Raw genomic sequence first — 15,817 nt, 5'->3', positions numbered from 1 at the left:
CTAGCGGTAAACAGTACGCAATATAGTGTCAGCTGGGATTTTGTGAGACCCCGACGTAAAGTCTTGAGATAGGATACTGAAGGTGTGTGGAGATTTGGCTGAAGTGAGGCTCTTTGGGTTGCTCAGTGTTGGAGGAGATGATGATACCAAGACACACAGCAAAAGGTGTATCAGGACCCAGGATAGTCAAGCCTATTCTATACTCGTTTGGAATATGAAAATAAAAACAATAACTAATGAATACAAGCCCGGGTAACGGTTAAGAGCTTAGAACTTGAAGCACATCTGCAAACGCATCCTTTGTTTCAGTATAAATGAGGGCTGAGGCATCGCATCTTTCTTAAAAGTTCTTAAAGTTTCCAGCCGAAAAAAACGTCACATCTCTCAGAGACACAAAGGTTCCATCAGGCTTGTTCCTTATTGTCTGGCCCTGTGCTTTGTAACAGAGAAAATCGACATTTGGTGTCTTAAGAACTACTATGCGGCCACTGAACCGTAAATGAAACCTAAAATTGATCCAAGCTCAGCGGAAGGCGGCACCAACGTTCTTCAGTGTTGAAAAGGACGGGCTCTTAGATGGAAGAGTTTTAGAACGTTGTTATATGGACACGTGTCTGTTTTGAGGTGTTCATATGTTCGTTGAAATTATATTATATATATATATATATATATATATATATATGTATATATATATATATGTATATATATACATACATATATATATCACATACATTATATATATATATATATATATATATATATATATATATATATATATATATATATATATATATATATAACGAAAAGGAAAACACTGACAGGTAAAAAAAAAAAAATCTTTATGAGGCTAATACAACCATCTACTTGACAGATCCAACCCAAATTACCTATAACCTCTTGACTGTAAACAAAATACTATTTTCATTTTACCTGAAGAAATTATAAACAATATTTTACCACAGTTCTCACAATCCTGCAGTGTAATACAATTTTCTGTCTAATTTATAATCCACCACTTCACATGCCCTTCTTAAGGTCAACAATCCTCGTATTGTTCGGATTGATACAGCTTTTCCATTATTACCAAGATATGGAATTTTCATTGTTTTTTTTTCTCAATAGAACAAGTTTTTTTGTATAGACTTAACTCTTTTGCACACTTTCTTTTCAGGACTGGGATTGGTAAGGACTGAAATGCTCATCTCAAATGAAAAATTAAATTATTTCACCCAGTAACATCAAAGTGTACGAAAAACTAAGCTAAGTTGTGGTGGATCCCATTTTACACTTTTATTTCTGCATAAATTATTTGTTTGTGTTATTGTCCTCAAGAAATAAAATGAACTTCAGCAAATCTGACCATCAAATATCTTCAGAATCATATGCATTGAGTTGCATTACACAATAACTTTTATCATGTTCCTAGATAAAGTCCCACAATAACAGAAATCTTCTATGCCTCCATTACAAAATCTATTTCTGTAATGTTACCCATTTCAATCAACGCCCTCCTTGTTCTTCAGCCATAATAACCCTTCCAGGCAAGAGGGGATAGAAGTTATTTTTCCTCACGCCTCGGAGATCTTCTCCCACCCTTCTCCCTCAAATGCAGACCAGCAGAACTGCCATTAAAAAAAGACGGTTGAATCTGACCAAGCATCGAAGGTTCCATTGTCTCCGGAGGGATCCCATTCCAGTTTTCATATGTCTCCCCTTAGAACTCATAACAGCCGAAATAGAAAACGGTTCTACTCCCAGGATCCGACCTGCAGGTTCACAAACACACATGTTCGTTGGTGTTGTTTTTCATGCACGAAAGCTTTTGTTTGGAGACGTATTCATTCAGTTAACTGAGGTGTGGCGAGCTGACTGTGCTCCCTGACACATGATGTGGAATAGTATTGTGTGAAAGGGATGGGAGGGAGAGACAGGAAGAAAGAGATTGCCAGCAGGAAAAGAAAAAAAGAAAAGATAAAAAAATAACTGGGATGGAAGGCAGGGTCGTCGGCAAATTTAATAACAAAGTTAGTGCTTTATATGCAAACACAGAGGAAGAGAAAAAGACAGAGAACGATAGATAAAAAAAAAAAAAAAAAAAAAAAAAAAAAAACAAAAAAAAAAAAAAAAAAAAAAAAAAAAACTTTGCAATCAAGATAATGCTTACTTGGGCTAGAGTGCAAAAGAAAGGTCTAAATCAGCGGTTCCCAACGTCGGGTGTGCGCCCAGCAGGTTGGCATTTTGATTTTTTTTTAAGGGGGGCAATTCGAGAATATTCAAACAAAATTAATGACCTTTTAAGCCTCAACTTTAATATCAATTCAGAAATTGTTACTGATCACTGAAATTTAATTCCAGCTTCGATTTTTGATAATTCGTTAACTCAGTCCCTTAACTGCCACTAGTCATACCTACACTCTGTTCCTCTATAATATAAAAAATGTGGTGAAGCATGGATAGGATCCGGCACAATTAACATTTAAAGAAAAAGGACTCGGCTTCTGATTGAAAGAGATGAGACAGAATGAAGAGAAAATCATACTAACAACGATTTTGGTAATTTCAGGACATAGAGATCCACTCGCAAGGCAAAAGCAAAATAAGGAGAGGCGCAAATTAGAGGAATATGAACCGCAACAGAATCTCAAAATAGTTCGCTAACATGAACCGAGGACTTTGTTGAAAGAACAGAAGTAGTTTCAGAACCATCATGCAAAGCTGAGAGAAATGTTGAGAAATGACGCAAAGGCCAAACTACTTTCCGAATCAGATGTTCTTCAATACTCTCCGTTCGACAGGAAATAAACGGAAACCCCGCGGGAGTATTATGTCTCGCGCCGTTGCTCATTATGCAGAATTGCTACGCGATTCGTTTTCAACTAAAAACTGAATTCCAACTATGTGTTTCCGCTTGCGAGATCGGGAAGTACGCATGGAATCTTTATGACAAACCTCTAAATCTTTTTGATCTTTTCAAAGAATTCAAGCAAATGTGGAGAAGAGCCCTTCCACTGTTTTGGGAATGCCCCGTTTAGCTTTCTGTTGTGCAAGAAACTGAATATACTACAACTCGGGAAATAACTTCACTGCTCTTTCAATACGATTTGGGTCTATTGAAAGGAAGTAAACAGTGCAAAGTCCTTTCTTTGCTTCGGGTTCCAAGACAGGTGGCAAAAGCCTGTGCTCTGCAATTTTACTTGAATGAATAAACGGGACGTTTGTAAGATTTCATTCTCCCGTTTCCGGAAAATTTTCCCCTCTATTTTTGTATTTATTTTTACGTTGTTTGCTTAACGTCCTCCTCGCAACCAGTAAAAATATTCACCTTATTTTCCGGGCTTACATGCTTTTCTTTTGAGGTGAACAAAATTTAAAGTGTGAACGAACCTTCTACCGTAATGAGAGAGAGAGAGAGAGAGAGAGAGAGAGAGAGAGAGAGAGAGAGAGAGAGAGAGAGAGAGTAATAATAATAATAATCTTTATTTTCAATGTTCACATTGGCTATTCTGTATCTTACAGGGATAAAATGTATTTCAATACACGAGTTACATTTCATACTACTCACAGTTTACTATATACAACAAACCTGGTTGAACATCTTGATAATACAAAATGAAACGTAGCCCTGCAATACATAGTATAATGGTATGTATAAAAACATTTACATTTGTAAATAGGCATCACGATGATTTAGAAAGTTGCACTTCTATTGTTACAATTCTGGGAATGCAGTGATGGTATCGTATAAAGAGTTATCAAACTAAAGGAAAAGCATCTTTTTTTTTAGCGCTGATTTGAAAGAGAGAGAGAGAGAGAGAGAGAGAGAGAGAGAGAGAGAGAGAGAGAATTACAAATACTTTTGGACTTTCATCTTTTGCCCACAAAAGAGACAATAATTCCCAGAGTTTCAGTACCATGATATATTATACAGGATATTTATAGATACTTTGAAAACCACTGATAAAAATTCGAACTGACAGATTTGACCAACAATTATTGTCAATTTAAAAGCTTTTTCTTAACACAATTCCTGAATACATTTTTCTTTACAGAATCTCATTTTTGCAAGGGATTTATTAGTAATTTTCAGCCAGCATTTCAGTATTGAACATTAGCAAATTATTTTGGCATATACGAGACTTTTTTCGAATATTCTCTGGTTTTCGTCTGTAAGAAATATGCTTCCTGACATCAGAATGTATTGAAACTATAAAAAGAACATTTACAAAATTATCAGCATTCGTAACGGGTCAATGCATTTTGATCGTAGATTGTAGTATAGCTTCCCGTTTGCGTTCTAAAAGTGATTCACCATAAAAATTATTCTTGAATAACGGAAGAAAAATAGCCGTAGCTGGGAGTGCTTAATGGCGTCATTTGTCTTTCCTGGATTAAAATCTTCCTGTATGTAAACTTAATTGAGCATAATCACTCTGTTAGTCGTTCCTTTTCAAAGAACACCACATCTAGAATTACAAACTCTGGTGTATACCTTCCCCCACCCGTCAAAAGTCTTTTCGTTACTGGTTTGGGAATGATGGATTCTCAGTGGTAAGTGAAACATGGAAGGCTGTCAAAGGTCACTAAAGAACGGGAATGTAAGCCGGGCATTGGTGTCATTTAGGAGGTTATGATTTCTTAAGAAAGTATACGAAAAAAAGAAAAAAGATTTATATGAACAAATTATTGGAACTATAGCTTAGAGTAAGGATTGGTTCACAATAACATTAAATATGGGTTTATACGGGAGAAGTAGGTGGAAACAAATCAAAGATACTGGTTAATGACAAAACGGAGAAGGCTGTTTCACGAAAGAATTCAAGAGAAATGTATAATGCCATTATCAGAGTCAGGAACGTCGAGTGTCAAAATACGACCTACGTAATATGAAACCGGGTTGCCGTAGAGTTTTGTATAATTTCAGAAGTTCTATGCAAATGTGTATGTGATGACCTGAATATTTAAATTCATTTTAGCATAATTATGAAAATGCGTATGATAATGCCGTAATGTTTATCACCAGGTAATGAGGTAATCACACTGAGATATCTGGTGTACCCAGCAATAACAGAGAACATATACTCATTTTCCTTCATTACGTTGGCTTACAATAAATTCCCTTTCTAATTTATGACACACACACACACACACATATATATAATATCTATATATATATATATATATATATATATATATATATATATATATATATATATATATATATATATATATACAATATACATATATATTAGAAAGGTTTAACACAAGAAAGGTAAATTCATTCAACCTAACCTCGTACAAATGGAGACAATATTTTCCTGCTTCCCTCTAGTGTCGTCAATAATTACCGAACATTAGATTTTTAAAGGATAAGTTTTATAACAATGTGAAGGAAAAGTTGGGTGCCTAATTCCAATCAAAATTACCAAGTGAACGAGAGGCCAGGTGAGTGTAACCACTATTAGACAAGGTGAAGTCCTAGCATTGGATGTGGAGACATAATTCACGAAAGCCGTCCCCGTTTAGACCTCAAACTTAAGAACTGCAGTAGCTAAAAGTACATCAACAAAGAAGGAGAAAGCATCCAGCGATTTTGAACTAATAGCATGCATGAGGACTGCAGTACAGATGAGTTTGTTTGTTACCCTCACGGTTATATCCCCCGGAATCTACGGTTGACATAACCTGGCATCACTCCTGATCTTAAGGAATATTGTAGAAAGAATGAACAAATGACCAACGTCGCATATGACTACTTGAATACAATGGAATACCAGCGCCCTTGAACGCTTAAATCTTGCTGAGTTAGCTACGTTGCCCTAGTGCTGCAAATGTGTTCGCTGCAAGCGCAAGGCAGTCATCTTTCAACAATGTACAGACTTAAAATATTTGATCTGAAGGAAAACAACTACTACGAAGGACTAAGAACCACAACTGTCCTCGTGGGTTAAGAATTTGTTGCCTTATCATACCCGAAGCTTCTATAACTTCCCTACAAAAACCACTAAACATCTGTTCATCTCTCCACCTTATGCTCTATGGAATGAGGTTGCTAGACTCGAGCCCCTACCCCAAGGCTGATCTTTGATGCTTAGGAACTAATGGAGTTTGGAGGTTCCCATCAGACACTAATCAAAGTACAGGCAAGGCCATATTTCCCTAAATTTTGCTGATGACAATAGTATAAGAATTCGGTACTGCGTATATCCAACAAACGTGCTATGTATGCATGTAAGTGTTGTATGTATGTATGTATAAAAGTGCTCTTACCAAACTTTTCTAACAACCGGCTAATCTCGACAAATATCGTTTGCCATAGCAGCTAGAAATCAGGCAAATAGTTAATGTGGAGCGGCTTTTTTTTTTTTTCTAGAGGGAGAGACACATGAACAGTTCAAAACCCCAAATCACAAATGAACAGTTCAAAATAAAGCCACACTAAAACTTAAGGATAACGACTATTTGATCTGAGATCGCCATCGGCTAAAAAAACAAAAACAAAAATTAAAGGTGCTTTTTTTTATTACGTGAGGTTTTTGGTATGTGAGTTACAATTTAAGCTCGGGACGCTATAAAAAAAATAATTCAGTGTAGAAATAGAAAATTAAGGAGAATCAGAAACAAAAAAATGACTTAATTCGATTGATTTGCTGAGAGACGGAAAAGAAGCCATAAAAAGTTTATCCAAAGACAACGAAAAGACTTTTCTCTCCGTCGAAGGGACACATTTTCTACCTCACACGGGACACATTCCCAATCTCCCCCTGATACAGAATGGTCGCGGTTTGAAATATCACGCTAAAGGTCTGGCGTTAATATTATAGATCAATCTGACTTCAAATGTCACTTAGTGCTTTGCTTCTGTTTACCTGTCGATTTTTTTCTACCACTAGAAAACGATTTAAACTTTGATTAATAATAACCACTGAGGAAATGTCTTCATCTCACATTCACGGGTTCGGCAGAATTGTTCGATGTAATATGGATGAGAAGTTGCTGGGAGTACAGACTGGTGGAATTGAAAAGCTTTATCGATATTATCCGCCTTATTAGTGAATGTTTTCGTTTCACGTTTATCGACTGGTTGAATTGCGTGTTTTTCGATCTTAGAACTAATTGGTATTGAAGTGAAACGTCAATGTTCTCACTTAAAATAACCTTTTGTGGAATTTAAGAAAATATGAAACATAATTTTCTGTGGAATTGAAGAGAATATGATGAATTATTATTGCCGGAGGATGACAGTTTAATATTTTAATATCTATTGGCTTTATATTTAAAATTTACACTTACACTCAGTGTCATCTGGTGACGTATACTGAAAGGTCATAAGCCTTCCAACTGAAGGGCAACACGAGCACATTAATTAAAAATACACGAAAATTGAATTATGAAAAATGAAACGAGTGAAAGAAAACCCTGCAGACTTGAACAAACATAATCTTGTGTGATCACAATACGTGGTTTCCTACTTTTCCTGAAATTAATTCGCCCTCTTGCCTTTCATTACTTGTGAGCTAGTATTTCTCGGCTCATTTCATCTCGTTTAACCGAAAGAAGAATGGCTTTGCATTAAAAAATCCAAATAATTTAGAATAAGAAGCTACTCTTACCTGTTTGAGATTCTACCGTAATGCACAAGCCTATGAGGCTATGAAATATACATTCATTTTTCATATTCCTGGTGTCTTCCCGTGTCCTTGCAGCCTACCTGGAAAATGAAAGATTTTACATTATGTATATATATTAGATAGATATATATTATAGATAGATGTAGATATGGATATATATATATATATATATAGATTATATATATATATATATACATAATAGACATATATATATATATATATGTATATATATATATATATATAGATATATATATATCTATATACATATATCATATTAATATATATATAATATACTATGTATATGTATAGTTATTATATATATTATATTAGATATTATATATTATATACAATTATTAATATATATAATATAAATTATATATATTATATTATATATATATATATATATATATATATATATATATAGATATATATATATGAATATATATATATATATAATCTATATTATATATAATATAGATTATATATATTATATAAGATATATATATATATATATAGATATAATTTTAATATATAATAAATATATATATATAGATAATATATATTATATAACATACTGTTAATATTATTTATAATTTATATTTATATTTATACAGGTACACGCAAGGTTGTATATACATGTAACCATGACAAAAGGAGAAGAAAGGCATGCAGGGGTAATCAATAATTTACCTCTCGAATGTAGCAGGAAAGACATCCATGCTGTAAGAGTGCCTATAAAGTTAAGGAAACAGGTAAAAGAAAATAAATAAAAACCCTCTAATGTTTAAAAATTGGAATGGTGAAGTGGTACTGTAAATTATTTAGATCTGTGTTCACAGTTTACACCGTAACTATACTCTGTTTTTTTCCATCTGTCCATCCGCTTAGGTGTTTGCGCATGGTAACACTGCTTCCCGGGCTTTAAATAATATCCTGTTTCGAATATTAACGGTGTAATTCGCATACAGTAAATTATTAAAACACTTTTCAGTTGCAAATGTACACCCAAATATCCTTTTATTTACCGAAAACTTACACATAGCGTAACTATTTAAATCCCCGGACGCAGTGTTACCATGCGAAAACACCACAGGCGGATGCATTAGCAGTTGCAGACTGCTCTTTCTGAAGTATACGAGGACGTCAACTTTTACCAGAGTAAAAATGAGGCAAGAACTGAATATGAATCTCGTTGCTGAGAGGGTTGATGGCAATGATTTGCTATGTCAGCTAAGAGAATGAAAAAGCAAACAATCTCCGATATGAACAACGTTATTCCTTGCCAGGGCGGCTAAATCGTGCAGAAAATACTAATGTAGCTGCCTTGAACAGAGATTCTCATTCCTATATTCTAATCCTTGCTAAGGTCATAAAGTCTAAAAGTATATATATATCTAAATCCAGACAATTTGTAAAGTGACTGATTTTTTCAGCCAGTTTGTGAATTGCCTGGTTCACCAAGTCAGTTTATAAATCAACTAAAAATCGCAGACAATTTACAAAGTGACTAAAATTTTTATAGATTTTTTTGGCATATTGACTGAAATGATCCTGCTACGGGTCCTTTTGTGTGTGTGTGTGTGTTTAACTAGCTGTTACCCTTTCAGTGTGAGCTCAGAGCTCATTATTTCCTTAAGATATTGACTCATATGAAGTAATGAACTGACAGAAAAACAAACCGTGTTCTTGCGTAAAATTCTATTTTCTAAAACCTATGTAATGATATATCAAAATTAAAAATAAAGTATAAAATGTGACATTTTAAATATTATATCAGTTTTTATTCTTACAATTCAAGCACTTGTAACCTTCTTTGTAACATTTACAGCGATTTGTTTGACACTGTTTCTTGCCTACAGTACGGTTGCACTTAGCATAACCTTAACTACCAAACCTAGATGATTGCTGTACTGCCTGACGTAGTCCTACCTCCTTGTCTGCACTCACTTCACCAATACTATACAGTTGCTGGCTGCAAATATCAAATTGGCTCTTACTATAACGCCCCTTGAGTATTCCATCTCTCACGCCTATTTGATACATGTCATTTTCGTTACGATCTAAGATAACACCGATAACATTTTGTGGATCACCTTTTCCTCGATCAACTAACGGGACGGGAATTGTCACGTTATCTCCTGGATTACCTGGGACATGTTCTACACGACTACGTTTGACCATGCACTCAGCTTAAGCTAACTGACCAGCTGCTGCTCTGGACCGTTGAAGTGCTATGTCTTCTTGGAGCTTATGAAGTCTTCCTTGAAGATTCTGGCCACAGGGAGGACTGTCTGGATAGGCAGAGCCCTCTGATTAATAACAAAAGAAAATATTTAATAAATGGTGATAGACTTGCCATGTGGTTTGGAACTTAACCAAATTAGTTATCAGTTACCTTTTATAATTTTGTGTGTGTGCGTGTGAGTGAGTGAGAGAGTATCACTACCTGGCTGAGCAAAGTCCTCTGGCGAGTCATTTGGAGGAGTAGAGCATTCAGGGGAATCGTCTGGATGATTCATGCACTCAGGTGGATCGTCTGGAGGGTTTGTGCAGTCAGGTGAATTGTCTGGAGGTTTCGTGCTCTGAGGTGAATTGTCTGGAGGGTTCGTGCACCCCCGAGGGTTGTTTCATCTGGAGGGTTTTGTGCAACTACTGGTGTTTCATCTGGAGGGTTGCGTGAAACTCGGGGTGATTCATCTGGATGGGTTCGTGGCACTTTGGAGGTGTTTCATCTGGAGGGTTCGTGAACTCGGGTGTTTCAATCTTGGAGGGTTTCGTTGCACTCCGGGGTGGGGTTTCGTATGGAGGGTTCGTGAACTTGGGTGATTCATCTGGAGGGTTAGTGCACTCGGGTGATTCATCTGGAGGGTTTCGTGGGCACTCGTGGGTGTATTTCTATCTGGGTAGTGGTTCGTGCACTTGCCTCGGGTGATTCATCTGGAGGGTTCGTGCACTCGGGGGGATTCATCTGGAGGGTTCGTGCACTCGGGTGTTTTTCACTCTGGAGGGTTCGTTGCACTCGGGTGTATTCATTCATTGGAGGGTTCGTGCACCTCGGATGTTTCATCAATGTAGGGTTCGTTGCACTAGGGTGTTTCCAATCTGGATGGTTCGTGCACGTCGGACGGGTGTTTTCATCTTGGAGGGTTCTCTTGGAGGGTTCGTGCACATCGGGGTGTTTCAATCTGGAGGGTTTCGTGCACTCAAGTGTTTCATCTGGAGGGTTTGTGCACTCGGGTGATTCATCTGGAGGGTTCGTGCACTCGGGTGTTTCGTCTGGAGGGTTCGTGCACTCGGGTGTTTCATCTGGAGGGTTCGTGCACTCGGGTGATTCGTCTGGAGGGTTCGTGCACTCGGGTGATTCGTCTGGAGGGTTCGTGCACTCGGGTGATTCGTCTGGAGGGTTCGTGCACTCGGGTGATTCATCTGGAGGGTTCGTGCACTCGGGTGATTCATCTGGAGGGTTCGTGCACTCGGGTGATTCATCTGGAGGGTTCGTGCACTCGGGTGTTTCATCTGGAGGGTTCGTGCACTCGGGTGTTTCATCTGGAGGGTTCGTGAACTCGGGTGATTCATCTGGAGGGTTCGTGCACTCGGGTGATTCATCTGGAGGGTTCGTGCACTCGGGTGTTTCATCTGGAGGGTTCGTGCACTCGGGTGATTCATCTGGAGGGTTCGTGCACTCGGGTGTTTCATCTGGAGGGTTCGTGCACTCGGGTGATTCATCTGGAGGGTTCGTGCACTCGGGTGTTTCATCTGGAGGGTTCTCTGGAGGGTTCGTGCACTCGGGTGTTTCATCTGGAGGGTTCGTGCACTCGGGTGTTTCATCTGGAGGGTTCGTGCACTTGGGTGTTTCATCTGGAGGGTTCTCTGGAGGGTTCGTGCACTCGGGTGTTTCATCTGGAGGGTTCGTGCACTCATGTGTTTCATCTGGAGGGTTTGTGCACTCGGGTGATTCATCTGGAGGGTTGTGTGCATCTGTTCGTCTGGAGGGTTCGTGCACTCGGGTGTTTCGTCTGGAGGGTTCGTGCACTCGGGTGATTCATCTGGAGGGTTCGTGCACTCGGGTGATTCATCTGGAGGGTTCGTGCACTCGGGTGTTTCATCTGGAGGGTTCGTGCACTTGGGTGATTCATCTGGAGGGTTCGTGCACTCTGGTGTTTCGTCTGGAGGGTTCGTGCACTTGGGTGATTCATCTGGAGGGTTCGTGCACTCGGGTGTTTCATCTGGAGGCACTCGGGTGTTTCATCTGGAGGGTTCGTGCACTCGGGTGTTTCGTCTGGAGGATTCGTGCACTCGGGGATTCATCTGGAGGGTTCGTGGCACTCGGGTGTTTCGTCGGAGCGTCCGGGTGCAACTCGGTGTTTCGTCTGGAGGGTTCGTGGCACTCGGGTGGGTTCGTCCTGGTAGGGTTCCGTGCACTCGGGTGTTTCGTCTGGAGGGTTCGTGCACTTCGGGTGATTTCATATGAGGCTTCGGGTGCACTAGGGTGATCATTGGAAGGAGTTTCGGGGTTGGCACGGTTGATTCATCTGGAGGGTTCGTGCACTCGGGTGATTCGTCTGGAGGGTTCCGTGCACTCGGGTTTATTTGGGTTGTTTCAATACGGACGGGTTAGTTTGCACTTTCGATCGTTATGGAGGGTTCGTGCACTGGGTGTTTCATATGGAGGGTTCGTGCACTGGGTTGTTTCATCGGAGTAGGGTTCGTGGGGGCCCATTCGGTGGGTTGTTTGTCTGGAGGGGGTTCGTGCATCGGGTGATTCATCTGGAGGAGGGTTCGTTGCACTCGGGTGTTCATCTGGGAGGGTCGGGTTGCACTCGGGCTTATTTCGTCTGGAGGCGGGTTCGTGCACTCGGGTGATTTCATACTGGAGGGGTCGGCACTCGGGTGTTTCGTCTGGAGGTGTTCGTGCACGTCGGGATGTTTCGTCTGGAGGGTCTCGTGCACGGGCGTGTGATTCGTTCTGGAGGGTTTGTGCACTCGGGGTGTTTCGTCTGGAGGGTTGGCACTCGGGGGATTCATCTGGGGGTTCGTGCACGGGTGTTCAATCTGGAGGGTCGTGCACTCGGGTTTATCTTGGAGGGTTTTGTGCACCTTTCGGGCTGATCATCTGGAGGAGGGTTCGTGCACTCGGGTGTTTCGTCTGGAGGGTTCGTGCACTCGGGTGTTTCATCTGGAGGGGTTTCGTGCACTCGGGGTGTTTCGTCGGAGGGTTCGTGCAGTTCGGGGCTTTCGTTGGAGGGTTTCGTTGCATTCGGGTGATTGTCTGGACGAGTAGAGTCAGAGGGGAAACTGTAAACTCCAAGTAAATCCCTTCAGTGATCATTGTCTTTAAAACTTCTTCTGGAAGTGCAGTTGAGCGTACATAGACCTACTCTGGCCTTAACACCAAAGAGTGCTTTGTATGGGGATTGTTTGATTCCAGAATGGTAACTGGTGTTCTTTTGGAACTCCACAAACTGAGTCCCATGGGCCAGTCACTTGTATCATTATCCCCTAACCATGAAATAAGCATGTCTTTTATATCACAGTTAAGGCGTTCAACTGATCCCTGGCTCTGTGGATGCCTTGGTTTACCATGAACGATCAACGTTTGGCCAAAGAAGTTTGAGTTCCGAGACAACCAATGCTGTAAATTCAGTACCATTATCACTTTGCAGAATTTGAGGGGCTCCGAACATTAAAAATATGTCCATTAGCTGGAATGCAACCTCAGCTGCTCTCTTTGAAGTTAAGGGACAATACTTTGTTAGATGATCTTGGTACACCATTATCCCCTTATATTTTCCTTTGGCGCAAGACTGCATGTCTCTTTCGTTTCTTTTGACACTGAACACACACAGATTTGAACAGTTCTAGAGTATCTCTGGTAACGTTCGCTTATCTTGACAATTCTTTGACCATTTTGTCTCTGCCGCCATGGCCCGTAGCAATGTGAGCACGTGTTATTGTTTCAACCATATCCTCAATGTGCACAAAATAAACAGGTTCTTGAGTTTCATCCTTCCGCTTTTTTATCAACTTTTCAACACCACCGCACTGAAGAACTTCATAACGTCCAAGGATGTAATACGGCCGGCCGATTTGAACTATTTTTTGCTGATGCTGCTACTCTGAGTTCCTCTATCAGATTGTAGTACTCAAGTTTAGTCAGTATTAATGACTTGAGTCCAAGTTTTTCTTTAACATCACTTTGTCGTAAAAATGTGTTTCTTGGGAACGAAGTGAACCTCACAGAAGGACAACAATGCCAGGGAAGGACAAGACCAACACACAACTGCTCCAGCTAGCTAGCACACACACGCACACTGTTGCGGGTTCGTTCATGATCAGACTTTTTGAATCACACACACACACACACACACACACACACACACACAAAAGGACATGGGTTCGTTTCTCAGCCGGGCGGGGTTGGGGATTTGTGACCCGTAGCAGGATCATTTCAGTCAATATGCCAAGAAAATCTATAAAAATTTTAGTCACTTTGTAAATTGTCTGCGATTTTTAGCTGATTTATGAACTGACTGGGTGAACCAGGCAATTCACAAACTGCCTGAAAAAATCAGTCACTTTACAAATTGTCTGAATTTAGATATTGACTGTAATATATATATATATATATATATATATATATATATATATATATATATATATATATATATATATATATATATATATATATATATATATATATATATATATATATATATATATATATATATATATATATATATATATATATATATATATATATATATATATATATATATATATATATATATATATATATATATATATATATCCACCGTCAGTTTTTACCATTGTAATGACCCCAATGCTCTCAACTATTCGAATACCTCACTTTTTAGGTACACCTGTCACTAAAACGCCCGAGTTCCAAATGCAAGACTAAGAAGAAATTCTAAAGTCCATAGCAGTATTGGAACTCTCATCCAGAGTATCAGTATGAGGATATGTTACCGCGTCACATGAACTCGTTCTGATACTCTGGATGCAGGTTCGAATCCTGCAATGTACGTCAGAATTTCTTTCATTGTTGCATTTGGATCTCAGGCTTTCTCGTGACAAGTGTATCCAAAATTATGAATAATTCTAGAAGTTACGAGGGCATAATTTATTATGTATACAAACACACACACACACACACACACACATATATATCTATATATTATATATATATATATCTAAATATAATATATATAGATATATATAATATATATAATAATAATAATAGGATGGAGATTTAATTTTCAACGAAGTACATTTTCTTGCAAAGAACCTAAGAAATTAAGACAAGAGACCGTAAGTGAATTCCATAGTTAAAAATAAAAAATAATTTATACATAATCAAACGAAACGCTTGTTAATTTCGTGACATTCTTTTTATGTCTCACAAGTGTACACGCCGGTACACACACTCTCCTTCTCTCCTCGCCTCTCTCTCTCTCTCTCTCTCTCTCTCTCTCTCTCCTCTCTCTCTCTCTCTGCACACACTTACACAAGCACGAGCTAGGTCGCACAAGACCATTCTCACCCAAGGCTATTTTCATTTGCTTGTCTCTCAAGCCTAACTCGAACGCCTTCCAAAAAAAAAAGTTACGCCCCCTACCAAAAACAGGGAATGGCGGGAAGTTCTTCTCGCCTACCATTTAAAAAAAAATCTACCTTACTACGCTAAGAATAAAACTTCTCCCGTTCCTTCCAGATCTCAAAAATAAGAGGAAGAGGAAGAAGAAGAGGGAGACGAAGAAAGCCGAAGAATAAAACTGGTGGGGGCAAGACTCCACGAGAGAGAGGGCTTCAAAGGATGCGACCGCTGTAATTTCCATATCTAGATTCCATTATCAGAGGGATCTTAAATGCAAAAATAACAGCATATGTAAATCCTATTTATGAAGACTTGCTCCTTTCACAGCCTCGGGCAGTGCGGGGGAATTTACTGGGGTTTGTTCTGTATGAATAATGACGGACGATTAATTATTTATATCCAGGACCGTATAGAAAAGAAGTGAGGGAGGGAGGGAGGGAGGAGGAACGAAAGATAGGATTAGCTCAAAGAAGGTGGGGGGGGGGGGCGGTGTTCAAGTAAGATTAAGCTTAATTGCGGGAAGAAGGAAGAGCATGTAAGATAAAGGAGACTCTCACCCAACCCATTAATTAAA

The 15,817-nt window shown here is 39.0% G+C and overlaps 1 long non-coding RNA gene across 1 annotated transcript in view; it reads right to left on the bottom strand.

The window, feature by feature from the left end:
- LOC135200769 (uncharacterized) overlaps positions 1-15,817 on the bottom strand; it is a 184,495-nt gene that overhangs the window by 43,785 nt on the left and 124,893 nt on the right. The window contains exon 3 of the long non-coding RNA XR_010311355.1: positions 7,611-7,708. This is a non-coding gene — a long non-coding RNA (uncharacterized LOC135200769). The remainder of the gene's footprint in view (positions 1-7,610; positions 7,709-15,817) is intronic.

The sequence above is a fragment of the Macrobrachium nipponense genome, chromosome 27 (assembly GCF_015104395.2).
Source record: "Macrobrachium nipponense isolate FS-2020 chromosome 27, ASM1510439v2, whole genome shotgun sequence".
NCBI classification, from domain to species: Eukaryota; Metazoa; Arthropoda; class Malacostraca; order Decapoda; family Palaemonidae; genus Macrobrachium; species Macrobrachium nipponense.
The sequence above is the reverse complement of the archived record's forward strand: the minus strand, read 5'-3'. Positions and strand labels throughout refer to the sequence as shown.